The 24,201-nt window shown below is 34.1% G+C and overlaps 1 protein-coding gene across 1 annotated transcript in view; it reads right to left on the reverse strand.

Moving 5' to 3' along the window:
* LOC120633617 overlaps positions 1-24,201 on the reverse strand; it is a 383,246-nt gene that overhangs the window by 317,805 nt on the left and 41,240 nt on the right. The gene's annotated exons all lie outside the window — the stretch shown is intronic.

A 24,201-nucleotide genomic window follows, 5' to 3' on the forward strand; every position in this document is an offset into this window, starting at 1 on the left:
ACTGGCAGATATGATGTCATTTACTAGAACATTCAAATGGAAATATTCTCTACACTATGCAACGCACATTGACAAAAAATTTATGTTAAATATACAGAAGATCTATAATTAGAAACGAAGGAATGAGTATAAAATACTTAAGCGTATCTCAAGACAAGTTATTTTCCATACAAATTATCATAGTTCAATCGCAATAGTTAGTGATAGTGCGTTCCGTTTGACTAGCTGAGCATAAACTCACTTTAGTTATGGGAAATCGGAAACCAAAGTTTTTGTTCAATTTTAAGTTTTCTTTATTATTTCAAAACGGTACTAATTTAAGAATAGAATGTTATTGATAAGTAGAGGATATTAAGATTTGATACGGATTATTTTAGGAAGTTGGGTTTATTTTGCCAATTTTAAATAATTTCCAATATTTAAGTTATTGTAAATTAACTGTCATTAATCTTATCACAGGTAACCAAACAATGGTAATAAACGTGGTAATTAATGTCTTGTGTTATATTTTATCAAAATAATTTTATTGACATTTAATCGCAGGTGACCACAATTTAATAATTGAGGCACCACATATTTTTTTATCAAGACTTCACGTAACTTTTCGCAAATAACACAGCTTACATGTCAAAGCAATTTACGATAAAGCCTTTGAAGGCAATACCCGATAAACCTATCATTATTACATCGGCGGTGCCCATTCTCTATTCCAGTCAATTCGTCACGCACACTAGGATACCTGAAATGGACTCGTATTATAAGAGAATATATTACCGATACTCTGAGAGCTAAGGATCTTGAAGTTTAAGCGAAACATACTTACATAAACTGGGTTACGTTTTATCTAAGTCTAGCGGAACCTTCAGAATTTTTAACATTTAATGTAATGTTGAACTAAAACGATTATTCAAACAACTGCTGTTATTCCTCAGTACAAATTTAATGGAATTATAGATAGTAGCTGTTTTATTGCAGATCATAATGCATATTATTTCCAGGTCAGGAAAAAATATTCGGGAATCATCATCTTTAAAACCCGACAACCGTCATTAATCTATCTATCCATTAAAGAAAATTAATAAGCCGATGAGGAAATTAGGAATGTATTTCGAAATTCACCCTTAACACCAAAAAAAAACAAACCAAAATCTTATATTTAAAACGAATGCAAAAAGCGTTCAGTATGATTTGTGAGTCTGTAAAAATTCTATATACAATTAATCTTCTTCTGCTTAAAAGTGTTTAAATAACAGTCACAGGCTCTTTGTTCGTTCTGATGATTTTCATTTACACCAACCATAACCTGGTTGCGGTCGCAGAACAAGGCTAATTAAGGAGTTTGCATGTAAAAGACCCCATTGCTGTGGAAACTGGATTCTTGAAGCCATGAGAATCGTTAGGCTAGAGTGCTTTTATCTCTATTATAAAACAATAAGTCAACTATGTAATGCTATATTCTTGGGAAAATTAGTATGCAAGCGACGAAGGCTTAATGTGCTCTCGGAGGCGCACGGGTGGACAACGACCTCAAGGATGGTGCTGAGAATTTCTCAACAGTAAAAAAACCACTACTTAAACATTTATCCCCGACCAGAGAAACTACCTGAGAAGCAGGTGCTGTCTACTGTATTATAGAAGCAGTTAAGACGATCGTAAATACAATTGATCATCATCAAAAGCCTCTAACAGTTAACTGCTTGACTAAAGGCCCAACGGGAGGGTTTGTCCATAATGACCACTTGGTGGAAGACGGGTTGGTAATAGCAGTAGATGCAAGGAGCACAGAGGACCCTGCTACCCGTTCTCCGTTATACTCCCTCAGTAGTCTCCTACGACACTGGTACAGGAAGGACGGCGACCACTGTATCACGACCTTCACGTGTGTGACAGATCACCACATCACACAGCCTTAAAAATTGAACTCTTTAAATAGTCATAATAACCATCAACAATAATTTCGAAGCTGCGAGCACAGGCCGCTTCTCTCATCCCCATGCTGCTTCAATCCAAGGACGTAGCTGGTTCCGAATATTTGACATTCACTCCGAAGCGTAAACGAAATGCAAATTATTGAAAGCCGAATTCCTAACTCCGCAGAAATAGCCGCTTCATATCCGTTAATGTTTTACTATACATACAGTTCCAAATTGCTAATTCAATGGGGCATTATTAAGGAATGATGAATATATAACATTAAAACTATAGGCCTCTTTTACACTGAAGTTTAAAAAAGCAATGCACGAAAACACACTAGGATGTTTCTCCAACGATAAATTACATAATCATTATGGGCCTTTACAGTATAGTTTAAAACAGACCGTTGACCGATAAAGAAGCTTGAAAAGTAAAAAAAAAGTGACCAAGCACTTACACAGGAGCGTTCACGTATTAATATACGTGGGTGTATTCGATATGTTAGGTAGAAAAACGCGCGTCAAAGCGTTGAAAAAGTGTTAATGCGAACGAGGGCTAAAATGTATTAGTAGTACTTTACGATTAGTAGTACAAATTCAGCCACGTCTTCATTCGCGTTGCAATTTTAATTTTTATGAACATACTGTTATATTCTCTGACCCATGAAATACTACTATGAAGAAAGCATTAAAATATCTGAAATAAAAACCCAAATCTATCCCACGGGAATTGAACAAAATGTACAAGATAATGATAAATGTCCGGGATAGAATGTAGCCTATTCGCCGTTAAAAATTTCATCCAGATCTGTTCATCTTTTTTGGCGTGCTTGATTAACAAACATCTACCCAAAGTTTCGTATTTACAATATAAGTATAGATAAAAGAATTATACAATATTAGTATAGATAGAAGTTTAAGTCGACAGTATAGTAAGTAATGATTCTGTTCAAAACCGGATGAATTGAATCATTACCATACAATATATTGCTGACTGAAATAAAAACCCAAATCAATCCCATCATCTGTTCCATAAATCAATCTATCTCCGTTCTTAATTTCATCCGTATCTGTTCAGTTATTCTGGCATGATTGAGTAATCCATCCATCCAAAGTTTCGTATTTACAATATAAGTATAGATAGAAGTTTTAGTCTACAGCATAATATGTAAGTAATGATAATGTTAAAAACCGAATGAATTAAATCATTAGCATACTATATATTGCTGTCTGAAATAAAAACCCAAATTTATCCCACCTATCCCATCCTAGTCGCTGTTCCATAACACAATCTATCTCCATTCTAAATTTCATTCAGATCTGTTCAGCTAGCTATTCTGGCGTGATTGAGTAACAAACATCCATCCAAAGTTTCGTATTTACAATATTAGTATAGATAAAAGAATTATACAATATTAGTATGGATAGAAGTTTGGAGTATACAGCATAGTATCTAAGTAATGATTCTGTTCAAAACCGGATGAATTGAACCATTACCGAGATGGGAATATCGGCAATTACAAAGAGTGACTCGCCCAATTAAATTGAAAGCCAAATACCAGTCAGCCGATGATTTGATTCGATCAACGGAAAATAGGATAATGATGCACTTGTTATTACGAATTAAAAGTACATAATATAATTAAGCGGCGTCAGTAAAGTTTAAATGGTACCATACCGACCGGAAGAGCGTGCTTATTCGATAAACTAGATAAAAGTTAGAAGAGAGAAATCAATACAGATTTAAAACTTTACGTCTATCGGGAAACAAGGAAGTCAATAATAACCGATCACTGGAAAGTATAGAAAATAACTACTCTCCTGCTCTACGATGGATGGAAAAAAACAAAGGGATCAATAATCAATTTCAAACTAAAGAAAATATAAGAAAAAAGAAAGAAAGAAAGACACAACAGAGACAAAGAAAAGATACACAAAGGAAGAACACATAAAAACACGCGAGTAGCTGGAAGCCGCTGGAAGCAAGCGGCCCATGACCGTGTATTGTGGAACTCCCTACAAAAGACCTTAGCAGTGGACGTCATTTGGTTGAGGTGATGACAGCAGATATTTTGTCCCAAATGAAGAAAATGTTTCTTCTTATTTTATGTTCATGTTTTCGGTGACACTGTATCCAGGATAACAATTAATCCTTTAAAAAGACCGCGCGATGTCAATTAGTTACTATTAAGTAACTCGTTGACCGACGGTGCATTACTGTTATGACTTTTCTACAGGAGTTCGTAATTGGTAGTTTGAAAGATCCTGAACTTTTGCATACCCTTTCATTGTCTTCTAAGAAGAAATTACCTAGAGTTGCTACTCGCAAGACTTTATGTAAACAGCGGTAGAACGAATTTGGGTAGGATTGCCGCTCTAAATCGCCTAAGTATTTTAATCGTGCTATTATTTCTACTTTGTAAAGCAATCCGGACTGCACTTTTGGATTGTAATTTTTAGTTTTCTTTTATTTTCTTTTAGTTTTTCTTAATGTAATATTAGTTTCGTTTAACTTTTAGTATTTTGATTATAGTTTGTTTATATCGGTCATTTTGTATTAAATGCTGTGCATACCTTTAAGTGGCTAGTCACACTGATTAGAAACAAAATATTTGTAATTTTTCTTTACTACGTATTATGAACAAGCTGTTGGTGTTCCTTTAGTAAATAAATAAAAATAAACTCACTAACATGACGTAATAATAATTGACAATGATAACAAAATATCTGTGCTTAGACCTTATTTGTGTAAGATCTACCGGACCTGCACAAAAACAAAACGTTGATGCTAGTAATCAGGTAGTCTGGGATCAGATGCCCTTGGGCGACACAAAGCATGTACTCGCAGCTACAAACGACGGGACGGGATGGAAAATCCTATAATTACTACACTGCAGCGAGATACATGCACGTCATGAATTTACAACTTAACGACTATCTACCGGCGCATCGTAGAACTTGTCTTTTAATCATATAGATAATAATATAACTAAGTTGTAATGGATTTAAATGGATGCCTTTCTATTTACTTTTACGGGGAAATAAAAGTTTTTAAATCTTTGACAATTATGGAGGTCATTTCAACACAATCTATACTCTCTTTACTAATAGGTATTTACATGAGCAAAGCTTTTGGTTTGTTTGTTTCATCACATCAACCCATTAACGGCCCACTACAGAGCACGGGTGTACTTCCACAACGAGGAGGAATTAAGGCCGTAGTCCACTACGCTAGCCTAGTGCGGATTGGTAGATTTGGTGTTTGTTTGTTTGCTTGTACACGGTAACTACTGGACCGATTTTAACCATTTTTTTCCAACCAGAAATAGAAAGCAAAATTATTCCTTAATAACATATATATACGATTTGATATTTGCAATAATGTAACCTAAAGTAATTTTTTATTACAATATTAATGTCAGTTTGTAATTGTTATTATTTTTGTCAAATTATTATAGAGTGGTATTAAAATTAATAAATATAATGTAAAAAAAAAGAAACTAAAGTAAAAGACGAAGTCGCAGGCAACAGCTTGCTAAGAAAGAGTTCGAAATTGGATGATTAAACTCAACCACTTTTTCAAGTTAATTATCTATATGTTCTTAAGTATTTATGTGTGATTGAGTATATATTGGTTTATTATTTTATATTTATTTATTATATTTTTCATATTTGTGCAATTTTTTTTATGTATTTGTATTTAGCTATTTGAATGTAGGTTTATAATAATTTTACACCACCTGTCCGCTCTCGCTCATCTTGTCCTTATCCAAAGGTAGCCTGTCAGAGATAGCTACTAAACGTTAGGCCGCCTTTTGAATTCTACTTGTCTTTGTATTTCTATTGTTCTTTAATTTTCCTAACTTTATAGTGGGGTACAAATAAAGAGTTAAATAAAAATAAATAATATTATCAAAATTAAGCTTAATTTGCTATACTACGCGAAAAGCAGGAGAATCTGTGTGGTGTAATTTATAATTTCTTCAATCCTTATACCCCACACCAAACAGATCTTCGGCAATATACCCTCTACGCACGTTTCGCTCCGAAACCGGAGCATCATCAGGAGATGTTGACTTTACAATGAATAATTGTTAAGGACTTAACGAATCCGAAACCGGAAGTCAATAGAAGAAGAAGTTCTTTAGGAATCAGGCAGTTATACGGCGCTGTCCCAAATATGACATGGAAGTGTTTGTCAAAATAACTAAGACCTAGGAAATCAGCGATAAATAAATCCTAAACGGACATATAACGAGTATCATCTCTCTATGGTCATTCCTTTATTATTGAAGGTCCTGGTTAGATCTCAGCTTCGAACAGTTAAATTGTCTACAATTTAGCGATGGTAGAGAAACTGCACGAGTTGGACTCTTTAAACTGGTCAGCCCATCTCGCTGGTGATCCACCTATACGTCTTTTGCTCAAATATCATAGGTTGTTTGAACAGTTGGGTAAGTTATTTTTTATTTTTTTATAGGCTTACTTAAAAAGCCCTTACCCTGGTTACTCCCGGGCCAAAATTGTCTGTCAGACTGGCAGCATTGCCGCGCTGTATAGCGATAGACAACCTTTGCGCCAGGTTATCCCCACAGCGGGGATCACGAATCAAACTCTTAGTTACCCCATCCCCGCAACAAGTTTTTTCCACCACCAACGGGACGTAGAGGTAGCGGTCCCAAAGTTGGGCATATTTTGGTTTAGTTATCAGTAAATTAATGCACTTTTTTTGTACACCACCATAAAAATACAGGAAAAATTATAAATAACTAGTTTACACGATGTTTCCAATTAGGCAGTCTTATCGCTATATAGCGATATCTTCCAGGCAACCGATGGCATAAAACACAGCTCAAGACGTTGGTGGTGCATATAAATATATTTATAAATATATACATGAATACTACATATATAATAATCTTATACACAAAGTAAAGTAAAATATGTAAAGTATGTTGCATATTAAAACTGTGTCAATTAAAAATACCCATCAAATAAATAAATGTAACAGATGTGAGTACCATTCCAAATAAAGCAAGCAAGATGCAATAGTCTAGGCAGTTGTCATTAATTGTAAGAAATGAGGCATCTGCAACCGGTGCTATTAATAGCTAGCATAATTATGTCAACGATAACTTTTTAAAAATATTTGCATTAAATTTGTACTTGATCTGCCCTCGGTTTTATCATAATCCATACATTTTATTATTATTATTATTTAAATATATTATCTTTTATCTTTAAACGCGCAAATCTAATATATAATTGGAATCTCAGAATCGGCTCCAACGATTTTTATGAAATTTTGTATACAGGGGGTTTCGGGGGCGATAAATCGATCTGGCTAGGATTCATTTTTAGTCATTTTATTCGAGTTTTCCAGTAATAACCGCTTTGATATTTTAACCCAGATAAGCCTACTGTCCTATATTTAGGACAGTAGAAATAAAAAAAAACATCAGAATACCCTCTTTATCTAAGATTATTTAGTCTTATGATTTGCAGTAAGAAACGTGTCAGCTTTATTAGAAAAAATAAAAAGACAGTTATTTTAACAGTTTTTACCTTATATTTTACCTTATAAGTGTGTAATAAAAGTGCGTTGCAGACATGGCAAATGACAGGTATGTATAAAAAGTTATATTTTACTCGTGAGTTGTTTTTTTCTGTGTTAATATCTAGTTGATAACCTTAACTTTTGTACTAAATAAATATTCTAGCAAAATAATATAAATAAATTACGTATAACTTGTTACAAATACTAGCGTACTATATATAGGACAGTAGGATAATATACATGATTTTAGTACAATAATACAACTTTTTCTTTACAGACCGTTAGCTGCGCATGAAATTTTAGATGCTTTAGAAAATGTTTCTGATAATGAAGAAGATTATAGAGAACGACTGATATGTATTCTACCTCCTCCTGTTGATCCTGACTGTCTCACTGACGAAGATTCGGGTGAAGAAGATAATGTAACTTTGAATAATTTGCCACGAAACATTCTGCTTCAACCGGCTGAAGTAATGATTCAAGGGCAGATTATGGTGAGTGATACAGAAGAAGAACCTTCTGATTCTACAGGTCGAACTAAACGTAGGCGTACCTACGCATGGAGAAAACGGGACTTGGCAAAAAATCCCGTGAATTGGCCAGATGTTCAAGGCGCTTGCCAAGATAAGCGCCCAATTGAGTGGTTTGAAAACTTCTTAGATGAAGATGTTATTTCGTTGTTGGTGTCAGAGAGCAATAAATATGCTGTCAAAAAGAATTTGCCTGGAGACATAACCACTGAAGAAAGAATAGAAGAACCACAAAAAGAATAGAAGAACCACATATGGTGTCCATCTATAACAAATATATTAGAGGAGTGGATCGGTCTGATGAAAATATTTCACATTACCGAATTGGTATACGAGGTAAGAAATGGTACATGCCGTTGCTCACACACATGATTGATCTTGCCGAACATAATGCATGGCAGTTATATAAAATAAATCATGGAAAACTGGATCATCTTGGCTTTCGCAGAAGGGTAGCAATTGCTTTGATTGAATCAAACAGAAAAAATGCCAAAAGAGGGCCTAGCCGACCCTCCCATCATGAACATGCTGATAGTCGTAAAGACCAAATGAATCATCTGGTTATTCCTCAATCGAAGCAAACACACTGTCGTCAATGTCACAAAAAATGTTTGACACGTTGCAAGAAATGTGATGTTGGAGTGTGTGTCAAGTGTTTTGAAACATATCATTCATAAATAGTGTTAATCTAGTAAATTACATATAACAATGGGTAATATAATCAATAGTTATCTAATAAACTACACTTTTTGATTACATTCTGTTTTGTCATAAATGGTCTTTTATTTCCTCTTATTATCCTACTGTCCTACATATAGGACGGCTGTTTCCCTGAAAGCCTTACACTTAATTTTTTTTATCATAATTTTTTTTATGTTGCATAAGATCTAATAAACTAAATAATGTAACTTTTTTCAAAATTTTCAGAAAATTTTAGTTTCAGGCTTATCTGGGTTAAATGCGTAAGTTAATTATAGTGATATAAATTTAAATAATTATAATAAAACTATTTATTACCCGAATGATAAAAATAAACAAAACTCATGAACTTATAATATAAGGCGTAAGGGCGGCCTTATCACTGGTAGTGATCTCGTCCACGCAACCACTAAACGTTTGGATAGCAAAGATGAACTAGTGGTTCTAGCACAGATAAAAAAATATTCAATCGGTTATTCAATCGCATTTATAATATTAGAAGGGTTTTCGGGATAAATTTGATCATGTATCCATATCCCTAATCGGTTTATACGTGACATCGCAACGGAATGGTAAATCGCTTAACGACCGTCCGTAGGGTGGTAATTAGCCAAGGCCGAAGCCTCCCACCAGAGCGGACAAAGGAAATTCGGAAATTATAAATTCCTAAACTGTCGCTGCTTGGAACCAAACCTGGGACCTCCAGCTTAAAACCACAGCGCTCACCGCTGCACCAGGGAGGTCGACAAAGATCGAACACTGTCGTGACGGAACGGAGTACGAAGTCCCAACCATTACCAGGCTATCACCTGTTTCTTTATTATGAAAATTAAGCTTAATTTGCTATACACCGCGAAAAGAAGGAGAATCTGTATGGTGTAATTTATAATTTCTTCAATCAAGCCGAAATATATATTGCCGAAGATCTTTTTGGTGTGGAGTATAAGAATTGAAGAAATTATAAATTACACCATATAGATTCTCCTGCTTTTCGCGGAGTTAGCAAATTAAGCTTAATTTTCATAATATATCATGGAATTCCGCAAAGTAACGCCTACTTCTATCCAATACCTGTTTCTTTATAATATATAGGGCATGTGTACCTATCCCTGGAAATCCAAAGATGGAGCGCAGCTGACAATAAACAGCTGATAGCTAAAGTTTTTAGGAACATCATTTACAGCCTAAATGACAACGTCTGGCCAATAAACAGTTATGGAACTAATATTATGAGACCTTTAACGAGAATTTATTTCATATATTTTAAATACTTACTGAGTAATGTCTCATTGTATTTATAATGTAATTACTAGAAATTCTGGGATGATAAAAAGAAATATCCGAGTCTTTATTGCACCTTTAACTGCACATCATTTAAGTTAAAATGTCACATTGAACTGAAATTCATGAGATGCCATTCGTTTTTTTTAACTACTATTAAGCTCTTGATGCAGTCTGTCTAATGTGGTAGCGGGATAACAAACCGTACCGTAACGCTAAATTTAATTACTTAATTTACACATTGTACGCTATGTGTAACTTAATTAATTAAATTTAGCGCAATAAAATAACCACAAATGGCAAGTTTACAAATTATTTAGATGAATATATATATATATAATCTATAGGTTATAGATATTTGGTGTCTATTCAAAAAAAATTCAAAATTCAAAATTCATTTATTTCAAGTAGGCCTAATATAAGCACTTTTGAAACGTCAAGTCTGTCTGTGTGTGTGACTCTACCACCGGTTCGGAAGGCAGATTCTACAGAGAAGAAGCCGGCAAGAAACTCAGCAGTTGCTCTTTTCCAACATTAACAATTTACATTTTACATTTCAAAATTCATTTTTCTATCTTGTGAGAGATGAAAGCGGAGCCGGATGCTTTTAAGCAACCTTGTCATTAAGAAATTCATCAATTGTATAATAACCTCGCTGTTATAAATGTGTTTTAACACATTCTTTAAACTTATGCATTGGTAGGTCCAAAATTACCTTAGGAATCATATTATATAAGCGTATACTCAGTCCCACAAATGAGTTCTGCACCTTTCGCAGACGATATGCAGATGTCACTATTACAATACAAATACCCATTTGTCATCATCATCATCATCAGCCAATGTGCGTCTACTGCTGGACATAGGCCCCTTTCAAGCAGCGCCAACTTTCCCTATTTTCGGGGTCGTCGCTCCATCTAGTTCGGGGGCGCCCGACACCCTTTTACCGACACCCATTTGTCTACGGAACTGAACTAGTAAAAACTGTTTTCGGTAGTCAGAATCGCTTGGCGGCCTGTCTTTGGCGGTAGGGTGACAGATAACCAATCCACGGTGTTCCAGCCTGACATCAGACCAGACTAGAGAAAATTCAGAAATTATATATGAAGGACAATAAGAGCCGAATTGAACCCGGAATTCGCACTTACGAGACCAAAACACTCACCACTGCTCTGTTAAAATCTCTAAATGTCTGAAAATCTAACCCTTTTTAACAAAATCCAAAACTCTCAGATTAATCAGCGGACGCCATAAACCAAAAATGCAAACCAAATCTTTACTAAACATTCAGACTATTCGTTTTGCGTATTTTTAATTAACACATACATTTTTTGTCGTGCTAGACGGGTAACAACGGGTGAGAAAAAAAAAACTAACTGTATAATAGAGGCGCTTCACACAAAAATGTCTCTGTACAATTAAATCAGGTTTCCGAGCTACAAGGCTAACTACTCGTTAGAACTAGTCGTTATCAAAAAAAATATTTTATAACACTCGGCTACATAATTACAGTGAGTAATAGTTTACTAAAATAGCTTTTACAAAATATATAGTTACAATACCGGCGTTAAAATTGCACAACATCAAAACAATTATAAACTATTATGATGCTTTGTTTATTATTATAAAATTTCAACATCGCAAGATAGTTATCTACCGGCCGAAGAATAGAGTTGGTACGAGTACCTTCTTGTAGCTATCAAGTTTCCAGAAAATGTAAACAAATATATTTGCATACAATAAACTACCAATTGACATCTTGGAGATGTCTCTTAAAAAGTTCAAAGTTAGTATTAAACGTAAGCTTATAGAAAAGTCCTATTATGGTATAAAGGACCAAAAAGCTAATAATAATAATAAGCTTAATCGATGAAAAAGCTTGGGTGTAAATTATTGCTCTAACCAGGTTGCTCTTCTAATAATTTTAAATAACATTGTGAGATGGTGATAACAAAAAAAAAACACCCGGCTAAGTTTTTTGTGGGCTTCTTCTTAGACCAGGACGCGTTTGGAACCCTCGTAGCTTTAGTTTTAAGTTTAAGAATGTGGTTATCGCCATCATACCGTGTAATTCTTATGTACGCATCAAAAGTGCCACCTATGGGCCTACTTGAATAAAGATATTTTTGACTTTGACTTTAACCAAACAATATTAAGTTTTGCTATAAAGCGATTATAGCAAAACTTCTTTCAGTTCATGCACTTACGTAGAATAATTACAAAGCAAACAACAAATAACAAATCAAAGAACTCATATTATCGTGGTGGTCCGGTTTATCCTGGACAGAAATTCGACTTATAAATCTTAAGACGTAATCAGTGGCGTGCGCAGGGTTTTTGACTAGGGTATGCATATAGAAGAAAGATGGCATGTAATGGAAAAAATAATCTTCTTTATGAGACATACAAAAATTTTGGGTAGGCAGTGCTGCTGTACTTTTATGAAGTGCACGCCACAGGCCGTAATCAATCCTTGTTTTTTTAAAGCATAGCGCGCCTCTGACCTAGTCTAAAGAAGTTTCCCTCAATAGCTTTCAGGCGCGTATAAAACTTAAATAATATGAATTAGTTCCACAAAGATTTTTTCAACACGCCTTATTTAAAGAGGTTTTAGCATCGAGAATGGCTTGTCCACAATCCATTTTTATCTTTTTCCAAAACAGAGGTCACGCATAAAACGCATACTAATCAATACAAATAATTATTATATCAGAGACCATCTTCTGAAATATCAAGTTTCCAAAAAATTATCGGTTTTCCTCCAATTGGTTTTACCAATTCATAAGTCTATACTAATAATATATTAATCTATAGAGTTTTTTACGGTTGTTCCGTTAAAACTATTAAACTATACATCCGATTGAATTGAAATTTTGCATCCATGTAGAGGATACATCGACTTAAATCTCCGAAGTGTATAGCAGGGGCGTTAATGATTAGAAAAAAACATAAAAAACTAAATTTAAAACTCTTTTAGACATGAAATTTGGACAGAATTCTTTGGGCTATGTTACGAGCAAACAAGAATGTATTGAATGAAGTTTAAATCACAAAATCGGGGTTACGGGGGTGCTAATTTAAAAAAGGAAAATTTTATACTAAAATTCTCACAGACTTAAAATTTTATAAAAGTTTCATGTTTGTTAAATTAAGGTCACTTACTATCAGATAAATTTTAGCCCTAGAGGAGATTGTAGCGGCCTTAAAATTATTTATATAATTATAATTGTTGATAACATCCTAAAGGTTTTTTTATAGTAATAAATAATGGACCAAGCTGTGGTAACCTAATGGTTAGTGAAAAACCATAATTTGTTACATATATAGAGGAACACTTTGAATGCCATGCAAGGAACACATCCTGCGAAATCACACCCTTCGGACTGGAACGCAGGTTAGCAGCTTAAATAGGCATGGGGGTAGTAGGGACTTCCCTGGACAAGCTTGGCCACAAAATGCTTTAAAAGGTACTACTACTAAAACTTTAAGTGCGGAAGAGTTTATGTAAGATTTGCAGTCAATGATTGCAACTATCTATAATTTCCAAATAATACTGGTTGCCTCTGGAAGTAGGAGGGACATCTAATGTTATGTTGGTTTCTGTACGCTTCAAAAACTCAAAAAGTTCTGCAATCATCGGGCTGAAATTTTAGCATGATAAATAATACGCATCAAGGATTGATTTTATCTATTTTTCTTAACCATTCTATCACAATGTGCCATAGCGAAGCGTGGCAGGGTAAAACTAGTTTATTTACAAAACAAAACCTGTAAAACTATGGTAGATTATAATTTTAAAATCTGACATAGTGAAATTTGGTCTTAAACAATTCTTGTTTGTAGGTATAGATTCTTAGATATTGATTAACACATCTTACATTACGAGGACATTTATATCAAGAAAAAAAAAATTGGTGGACCAGTAGGTAAGCCTAAATGTTCGAAGCCACTACAATTAGAATAAAAATCAGCCTACCAATAAAGTAATTGTCACTAAAAATAAATATTAGCAGCTCATTAATACGTCTCTAGTGATAACTCAAAGCATATTAATCATGTAACCCAAGATACTTAAATAAGTATTAACAATGCGTTAATGTATGCAAATTTTACGACACCTAAATCGTAACACAAGTCTGCTACTGTGTAACAATTATTCTGTTGCAATCGAATCTTTCGCAAAGCGCACTAAAAGTTGCTTATTGTTTATATAATACTTTAAGACCACCTATCATTTTCCATTCAAGGAGACCTTAGAAGCATATCAGAAATCAGATGCAAAGGTCGAAATATGCTATGGCAGAGACTTTGCATAATGCCTCGTCAAATATTAATGATATTTGATATGGAACCTTTGTGGTTTTGTATTACAAGATTTTTACAAATGTGCTTGTTTGTTCAAATTTTGTTAGTAAAGATTTCAACATAAACCCTTCTATTACCTTCAATAGATTTTCATAGCCATAGCCATATTAATGAATTATGTTACTTATACAGCTTTTTTAAGTTATACTTCTTTTGACGCGTTAGGGAAAAATGATGAGAGTAAATTTTTTCGATACGCGCGCACACCGTCACAAAAAATCGACACCCTGAAGTTAGCTATAAGGTTTGACAGTGTACACTTTCAATTGTCAAAGTCTACGTAAGGGCTCATTTCGGTAATTTAATTGATTAAATTGTACAAAATTGAAACTTTGCTGTCTGATAATGATTCTATTAGTATTCTATTGGTTACGCCAAAGAAGTATAAGTTCTAACTCGTGTACATAAGTACACACATGGTTTTTTTTTATTCCACTACAAGTTAGCCCTTGACTGCAATCTTACCTGGTGATAAGTGATGATGCAGTCTACGACGATAGCGGGCTACCCTGATAGGGAGTATAGTATTCATGCCCCTAATCGATTTCTATGCGAAATCGCACCGGAACACTTAATTTGGTGGTAACTAGCCACGGCCAAAGCCTCCCACCAGACCAGATCAGAAAATTCCGAAATTATAAAGTCCCAAATTGCTCCTGCCGGGAATCGAACCCTGCACCTCCTACTAGATTAGATCCACATTAAAGAAAACGACAGTCTTTTAGAATCACTGCCGTGTATGTCTGTATATCTGTACAGTTTGTTAGTCAGTTATATTTTTGGCGGAAATCCTCTATCGATCAAGTTGACAATCATCAGTAGTCATGAGAAACAACAATGAAAGGAAGATGTGCAATTTTCTATTATACTAGCTGTTACGAGCAAACAAGAATGTATTGAAATGAAAAAAAACAATGTATTGATTGTCCGATTTTATTGCAGTTTCCTACAAATCCTCTGGGAACCGTTAATTTTCTTGGGATAAAAAGTAGCCTCTCCGCCCTTGCAACTCACTTTATCAAAAATCTTTTTCTTGTAGAGCGTGAAGGAAGGACTAACAAACAAACAAACACATTTATGATATTATTAAGTTAATAGCGTAAATCTATTTATGTATTAGTATGTAGGTATTCGCATATTCACTCTATAAAAAATCTATTTCTTGTAGAGCGTGAAGGAAGGACTAACAAACAAACACATTTCTGATATTATTAAGTTAATAGCGTAAATCTATTTATGTATTAGTATGTAGGTATTCGCATATTCACTCTATAAAAAATCTATTTCTTGTAGAGCGTGAAGGAAGGACTAACAAACAAACACATTTATGATATTATTAAGTTAATAGCGTAAATCTATTTATGTATTAGTATGTAGGTATTCGCATATTCACTCTATAAAAAATCTATTTCTTGTAGAGCGTGAAGGAAGGACTAACAAACAAACACATTTCTGATATTATTAAGTTAATAGCGTAAATCTATTTATGTATTAGTATGTAGGTATTCGCATATTCACTCTATAAAAAATCTATTTCTTGTAGAGCGTGAAGGAAGGACTAACAAACAAACACATTTCTGATATTATTAAGTTAATAGCGTAAATCTATTTATGTATTAGTATGTAGGTATTCGCATATTCACTCTATAAAAAATCTATTTCTTGTAGAGCGTGAAGGAAGGACTAACAAACAAACACATTTCTGATATTATTAAGTTAATAGCGTAAATTTGTTTATCTATTAGTATGCAGGTATTCGCATATATTATGATGACGAAGATGTAAGTATTTTAAAAAATTGTACCACCTGCAGTCTGTTTTCCTCCTAAGCGATAATGTCTTTTGTATCCTACTTCTTTCTGTATGTTCTGTTTTTTTGTATATATTAATGATTTGTTGTATAAAAATATAAAGAGTAATATATATATAACTAGCTGTTGCCCGCGGCTTCGTCTGTGTTTAATTTTGTTTTTTGATGTGGCATTCAATTTAGTTGTGTGGCTTCTCCCTTACTTCTAACACTTCCAAGAATATGTGTACAAAGTTTCACGAGGATTGGTTAAGTAGTTTTTGCGTGAAAGCGTAACAAACAACGCAACGCAACAAACTTACATTGACATTTATAATATTAGTAGGGATAGGGATTATATGAGTTAAATTTATTATTTTTTTGAATACATTTTTAATCGTGTTTTTTTAAATATACTTATTAATAAAATAGTTGAATATTAAAAAAAAAATACAATCGATGAATGATATACCTAAATCACAATAATAATAATAATACGGTTTCGCGATCTCGATCACCGACAGTTGCAACACATACAACCTCATGACAACAATATAAGGGCCACAGAAATAAGAACCTACAGAAACCATACATACGGCTAGCATGGGCAGGAGACAATTATCTCTCCGGGGAAAGGATAAAAATTTAACTTCTCCCACAGCTTTATCAACTCTCAGAGCATTGGAGCACAAGTGGAAATAATATTCAAATAATATATGTGTAATAATAATAAACGGGGGTAAACTTTTCCTATGCCATGTTCCCGCGCTTTAGCAGATGGACATATTAATTATATCCTTTGTCAGGGTATCATAATATATAGGGGGATATAATTTTTGTTTCCCGCTTGTACTAGCCCTGCAGGACTGATATTGAAGCATCAAAAATCACCCCACTTTAGAGTAGTGTTTCTCGAACAACTTTCTATTTAGCAGTTGACAATAATAATTTTACCTTTAATATTTTAATCGTACTCCTAAATGGGGAAAATAGGAAAAGTTTGCGAGCTAGCAACAATCAGCGGGTGGTGAAGTGAAACGTGCGCATGTTCACCGTTTTTGTAGTTTTGCATTGTGCACTGCATGCAATAATGTCTGAATGAGGATTCTGTACGTTCTTAATTCTGTGATAAGGGCATTAGGAACATGTTATGCTAATCCGTGAACACAATCGGGGACAAGTGAAACGGCGAATTGTGTGCATGTAAACCACCTTGGTATGCTGAAGATAAATGAGGACGTCGTGTTAGCGATCAATCATCGTGTGTTAATAATAGAGAACCTACGAGAAATTAGACTATACTGAGATATCAAACTGATACTGCCTCGTTGGTCTGATGGTTAGTATGTTTAACTACGGATCTCGAGGGTTCGAAAAGTTTAAATTTATAGAAAAATCCTATCCTAATATTACTAAGGATTACTTGAATGATCAAAAAGCATGGTTGTAAATTTTACTTTGTAGCTTATATACCTAATAGATTGACTGTGAGATAGTTATAACAAAAAAAATACCCGGCTAAGTTTGTTGTGGGCTCTCTCTCACAAAGCTCTACCACTAAACTACTACTTAAGTTTTACAATTGTTATAGTGTTTTTACCTACATTTGGAAAGGAAATATAAATTATGTACATTTAAAATGTATATATAAAGTAGCAAGTTCACATCCTTACGGTTCCGAAAATTGTTACATGGATTTTAAATCTATAAAATTACTTCATATATTTTCACTAAAACGAATTAATAAATTATATTGTCACACTTTTAGTCGCTGATTACAGAAACCGCAAGTGACATTAGTGCCGTTTGATTAACTATGTTAATGCGGTTAAAAAAATACGCAGTATACCATTAAAACAAAAGAAACTATTTCGAACACGAGCTGGCCTTGAATTGCAGAGATAAGGCTACGGATTCAAGTTGACTGTAGGCTACAATTGCACATTGGCACATGGAAAGACAGTGCACTAGATGGGATGATGATATTAAGAAAATCGCCGGTCTACAATGGATCCAAATAGCTTAGGATAGAGAAAGGTGGCAAGCCTTAGAGGCCTTTACCGGGGAGGGTTCCTGATACATAATAATTATACACAAAGTAATAATATTTAGAATAGATTAAGCAGAACCTACTTGTAGTTGTATAAGTTAAGATTAGGAAATTTATAAGGATGAAATATATAAATAAGCTAGAATTAAAGCATATTTGACTCATCTAGAAATAAGCCGTTGCGAACTAAAATCCACGCCGAAAAGACCATTTTAAATTTTATTATTTATGAGCAACACGCAGTTACCCCATATCTTATACCCAGTGCCGGTGCTAAGCAAGCGCGGGGCCCGTAGCTAATTATTTCAAAGAGCCCTTGTTCTGCTATAGGTTCTTAAGTATAAAGTGGTGTAAAAATACAATTCAATACTCAATACGTTTATTTGCTATCTATAGGTTACAATTTTGTGAGCGTGCCTGCCTGTCTGCCTGATCCCGATCTTCCGATCCCTGCCCGATCTTCTGATCCGCCGTCACCATGCGTCTTATGGATTATTGGCCTTCCGCCTGACTCCTGCTTCAAAAACTCTATCATCTCTAAATTATTTTAACAAACTTTGGCGTAACATGGATAAGTCAGAGTTAAGTAGACGTTTGTATAAAATGAGAGATTTATGCTTATGAAGATGTATTAGCAATAAAACTTATACTAAAGCTACAATTCCACTTGAGGTGTAATCGATCTTAAACAATATGTTGCAACATAAGTGATAGAACTTTTTGCTCTGTATCTGATCCACGATACATTCAAGATACAGATTGCAGACCTGTTACATGCGTATTACATCTTCATTCACGCGCCATTTTAGGGTGATGCGCAATTAATCAGACGGCATACAATAGAAAGCTCACGAATTCTATACACGAATTGTACAAAAGATGGTCTATTACTTTAGCCAATTGTCGAATCGATAAAGAGTACATTCCGTGGAAGGAGAGTGGAAAGCAGTTACGACTATTTACTGTTTAGTGACATGTGGTGACGTTATATAAGTTTTGAGGCTTGTTTTAAAAGTTTTAAAATGTCACTCATTCATCAGCTGTTGCACAACACGTGTCATACTTCAGAGACGATTTAAAGAAAACCTGGTGATGTAAGATCGGTTTTACAAAACTGGAGCATAGTTTTAGCATCATCTTTAATATTATTGAGTTAAAAGTTTGTACTTGAGTGTGTATGTTTGTTACTTCTTCACGCCTTAACTACTTAAAAATTAAAACAAAATTCATTTACTTTTAAAGACTTTATAAGCACATTAGGAGACTTTAAGTATGTCTGTTTGTTGATCCACCGATTCGGAAAGCAAATTCTATCGAGAAGAAATATTACATCTTACTATTTTTTTTTATATTCCACACAAATTAGCCCTTGACTGCAATCTCACCTGGTGGTAAGTGATGATGCAGTCTATTATGGTAGCGAGCTACCCTGTTAGGAAGTATGGCGGTCAATAAGAACAACTAGACTCAGTAAGGAACTTCACTGAATTAATGCCTAACAGTTGTATGTATTAAGAATTTAAGTTAAAAATAAGAATCTCGCGTATTAACTAAAATACCTTAAGGAAGTTGTATTCGGTGCATAATCACGAAAAAACAATAGATAAGGAAGCAGCTATTCATCTTCAGCCTTCGTATTGTAATTTAAATAGAATGCGTTTATCGCCATTTTGACAATTTGTGTAAACAGCATCAGAATGCAATAGTAAAATGATTAAGTGATTAATATTTATAAATAAGAATACATTGTTATGTATTCGATGATCTGTAAAAGCACTATTATATTATGAACACCTAGCTATCTATATCCCTCACACATCTAGATGTAACGTGAGGCGTTATATCAAGCTAGCGTTGTTCGACCTTTTCTAATTTTTGTACCTAATCAATTTTTGGGTTACCTAACATTTTGATAAACTCAGCAATTGTGTTTGTTCATAGCAGTTATCTGGGATGTAACTTTTGCTTATTATGCTAGTCTCATATTTGCGGACTAACATACACGTAGTGTACGTGAGAGTTATTTACTTAAATATTTACACCACCATTCTTTCTCTCCATTCAGCGCATCTCCAATGTTCAACAAGGTGTAAAAAGTAAAAACTGTTACACAAGCCCTTTGGCACATGGAGTTCCATTATTTACGCTTTCCATTTTAAAAATATCAGAATTCTATACTAACTGCGCGTGTCACATACATATTTTTAAATTTATCTTGTATTTTAACATATTACCTCAGTTTGAAAAGCCATTCACAGTGGAAGTGGATCAGTCTGATATTCGGAACACTTCCCGTTCTCGTGGCTTAAAGTACATAAAAAAAGTTTTGCATTCAAATGCAACGTTGTGGCAAGTTGAACAACTCACATTTTAGAGTTTGACGGAAACAAAAAAAAATATTGAGCAAACCGTTACAATAAAAACGCAGAACCGAATTGAAGGGTGCATTAGTATATTTAATAAGGAATCACTAAATATTAAATAAAAAGAAGCATATTTATTTTTCCATTCAAACGCATTAAAAACATTCCAAGTGTTTCCAACCACAACCCTATTGAAGATAAAATACCGACAGGCGCATAGTACCTACGAAATGCGACACGTATCTAATAAAATAACAGGATTCGCTCGATTTTAATTTTGCATGTGATGTTAGAGCTGTATCTGATTTCTTTCCGTAAAAACTATGGCAGTGGCTTACTCAAAAACTATTGGCATTTCGTTTTCACAGACAAGTCTTATAGACAGTAAATAATGTACCTCTAAAGCATGTTAGTAACATTTCGGTTTTTATTTATAAGTTGTATAGATATATGCAATATTTCATCTTGCCAAATATTTGGCGTAACCATTTGTAGACTTAATTTCAAACACTTGTAAGTATTGTTAACAAAAGCCTTCTGAGCAGACAATGTCATGACGTAGATGATAAATTATTTATTATCTATGGGCACATCGCAGAATGTTGCAATATTTTATCACGGTACGAGTATACCTCTAAATAATTAAAATAAGTGTTAGGTATACCTGATATCTTCAGGTGCAATGGGAAGACCACAAAGCAAATTAGCAATTTAATTTTTAGACGCGAATGTTAAAGCATTTATATGCTATTAAATAAGAATACCGTAAACTACGTCGGTATTTAATCAAATAAAAATCACATTAAGCTAACGATGGCCACCACAAAACGTGTCAACGACGCTACAAATAGCGCAATATGAAAATTCTAACGCTAAGAAAATAAGGAAGATATAAATAGCTTATCAGTTTGACATATATAGTGTTTAAGACTGGTGTTCGCAGATGTGGCCTTGTATATATGGCGCCAATGGTTAAGACTGATAAAATGGATAGAGACACAGCCAATGCGTTTAACTTGATACCTCGTTAGTCAATGAACATTAGACAAGTCCGTCGTATTACAGGCGTATTGATTACAATGTTATTGTAATCGTATACTAACCCGCACACTGGAAACTTTACGAGACGTCGTTTCTCTTTTTGTATACTACCGTTTCCTATAGCGGGTAATTTTGAGTTGTTAAAATTAATTCTGAGGTATTTCTTAATAGAATATGCTCCATAGATATCTTGTTAATTCGTATTTCATTCAGAAGGATTTCCTACATTTATTTCATTGTTTTTCGATTTGTTACCCTGCGTATAATGCAAGTCTTTGGAAACAACAAACTCAATCGCTGTACGTCTGTATGTACATGCTGTGACATATGTCTGATGTTCAAAATATAGAATAGATACTGCTTGAAGGGTTCCTTGTAGTAGACACCTACATGTTTACACGTACACACAGCTTCTATCTTCGGTATTCCAGATAAGCTTTGTTATATTCAATAGAGCGGCTAAACACATTTTTTTTAATCTGGCAACTAGTTTATATTTTTGACGTGACAACGTCTTATAAATTGGTTTGCCGGGTGACACTTCAAGAAACTGCGTTACGCTCCGCTCACGTTATGCGCTCACAATGAGAGCGAGTAAGAGGCACGCGCCCGCCTAAGAGCGAGAGAGACATAAAAAGTGAAAGGCACGCGTCCCTTTGTAGTAAACGCTGTTTCATTGTACGCAAATGTATTGCAAGTTATTGTATGTATATTTGTATATAAATACGTATGTATGTGTAAAGGTAAAAATAAAATTTTTACTCACTCAAAGTCGTTGTCACGTAAAACTTTCGCCCGTATACCAACTTTACAGGCAACCAATTTTTCAATTTTGCAAAATTTCTAGCGTTGATTATATACATTATATCATTTGCTGGCAGAGAAGACAAATAATGTAAAAAGTAAAAAAAAAATCCATACTAAACCATGTTAAACTTAAATTTTTTGATAAATTATTTATGCTAGTAACAAGAATACTATTGGTAGTAGTTCAATTAACGGTAGTAGCAGAGCTTTTTTTGATAGAGCTCGTCCATTTTTTTTTTTTTTTTTAAGTATATAGGCAAGTGCTTGACTGCAATCACACCTGATGGTAAATGATGATGCAGCCTAAGATGAAGCGCACTTGCCTAGAAGATGCCTATTCACTCTTGATTTGAAGGTACCCAGATTATAGGTATCAGGGAAGACGGAAGATGGGAGGGCATTCCAGGCCTTTGCGGTGCGGATCAGAAAGGAAGAAGCAAAACGCTTCGTACGTGTTGATGGTATTTCAACCACACAACCATTCAGAGGTGGGAAAGATTTAAAAAAAAATAAGAAGGAAGAGAATAATTTTAAAGCGACAATACCATAGGACATGGAAGTCGTTCACGAAATCAACAAAGGAATATCTAAAATAAAGTGGAAATACTAATTTTTCTACTAAATACGGCTATTCCCAATTAAAAACCTAATATCTTCTAACAGGAACATCAAATCAACAAAAACTATAGCTCATGTAGCAAATAAAACTTTCGAGACTAATTTTAGAATGCTGAAACTTCCCTAGATTTATAACCATCAATTAGCGGTTTGTTTCCGTGTTGAAGCCAGTCTCATTCTTTTTATCCCATGGATAAAAGGGAAGTAAAAAATAGGATCGTCGCGTCGTGTGTCCAGCCGTCACTAAAGAACTGTTTCGTCTTAGTATGCACCATATTTCAAAGATCAAGAAAAAAAAATCTTAGTTTTAAAATGAAAATAAAACTGTCCATATATATACACGGCTCGCTGGAGTGTTTATCATAATAATTTGCTGTATTTACATTTAAGGTCAAATGAGGTTACAAAGTACTAGATCAACAGAAGGAATATTACGGCGGTTACTTGACGGTCGATTGGCGCAGTGGGCAGCGACCCTGCTTTCTGAGTACAAGGCCGTCGGTTCGATTCCCACAACTGGCAAATGTTTGTGTGATGAACATGAATGTTTTTCAGTGTCTGGGTGTTTATATGTATATTAAAAGTATATTTATACAGCAAATTATTCATAAAAAATATACATCAGTCATCTTAGTTACCATAACACAAGCTACGCTTTGGTGGCGATGTTTGAATTATCGTAGTATATTTATTTATTTATTAAAATCCTAGATGATACTAAAATAATAATTCTAACAAACGTTCACTCCCATACATATACACGTGTAAATGTTATGAAAAGTCGTTAAATAAATTGTATGTATTTGGGGTACTTTTAATATTATTACTAATATTTTATTATAGCTTATAATTGTTTCTCTAACCGTCGTCTTTATCGAATTATACAGAAAAGGTATACTAGAATAGTATCCCATTTCTGAATAATTCGATAAAGACGAGCAGAACTGAAACATACCAAGTAACCTATATGTATGTTTGATCTTCACTACAATTCAAAAAGGCCTTTCCTCACGTTGTCGAAAAAAAAAAATATACTATATTCGTACGTAATCACCAAAAACAGAAAATTGTATACCCTTTAAATATGATTTAGCTCCAAAGGAAATGGGAAACGTTGAAGGAAGATGGACGATAATTACAGGACCGTTGTAACAGCATGTCAACATGTCAAAATAGAGTCGGACGCTA

This window comes from Pararge aegeria, chromosome 22 (genome assembly GCF_905163445.1).
Source record: "Pararge aegeria chromosome 22, ilParAegt1.1, whole genome shotgun sequence".
Lineage (NCBI taxonomy): Eukaryota > Metazoa > Arthropoda > Insecta > Lepidoptera > Nymphalidae > Pararge > Pararge aegeria.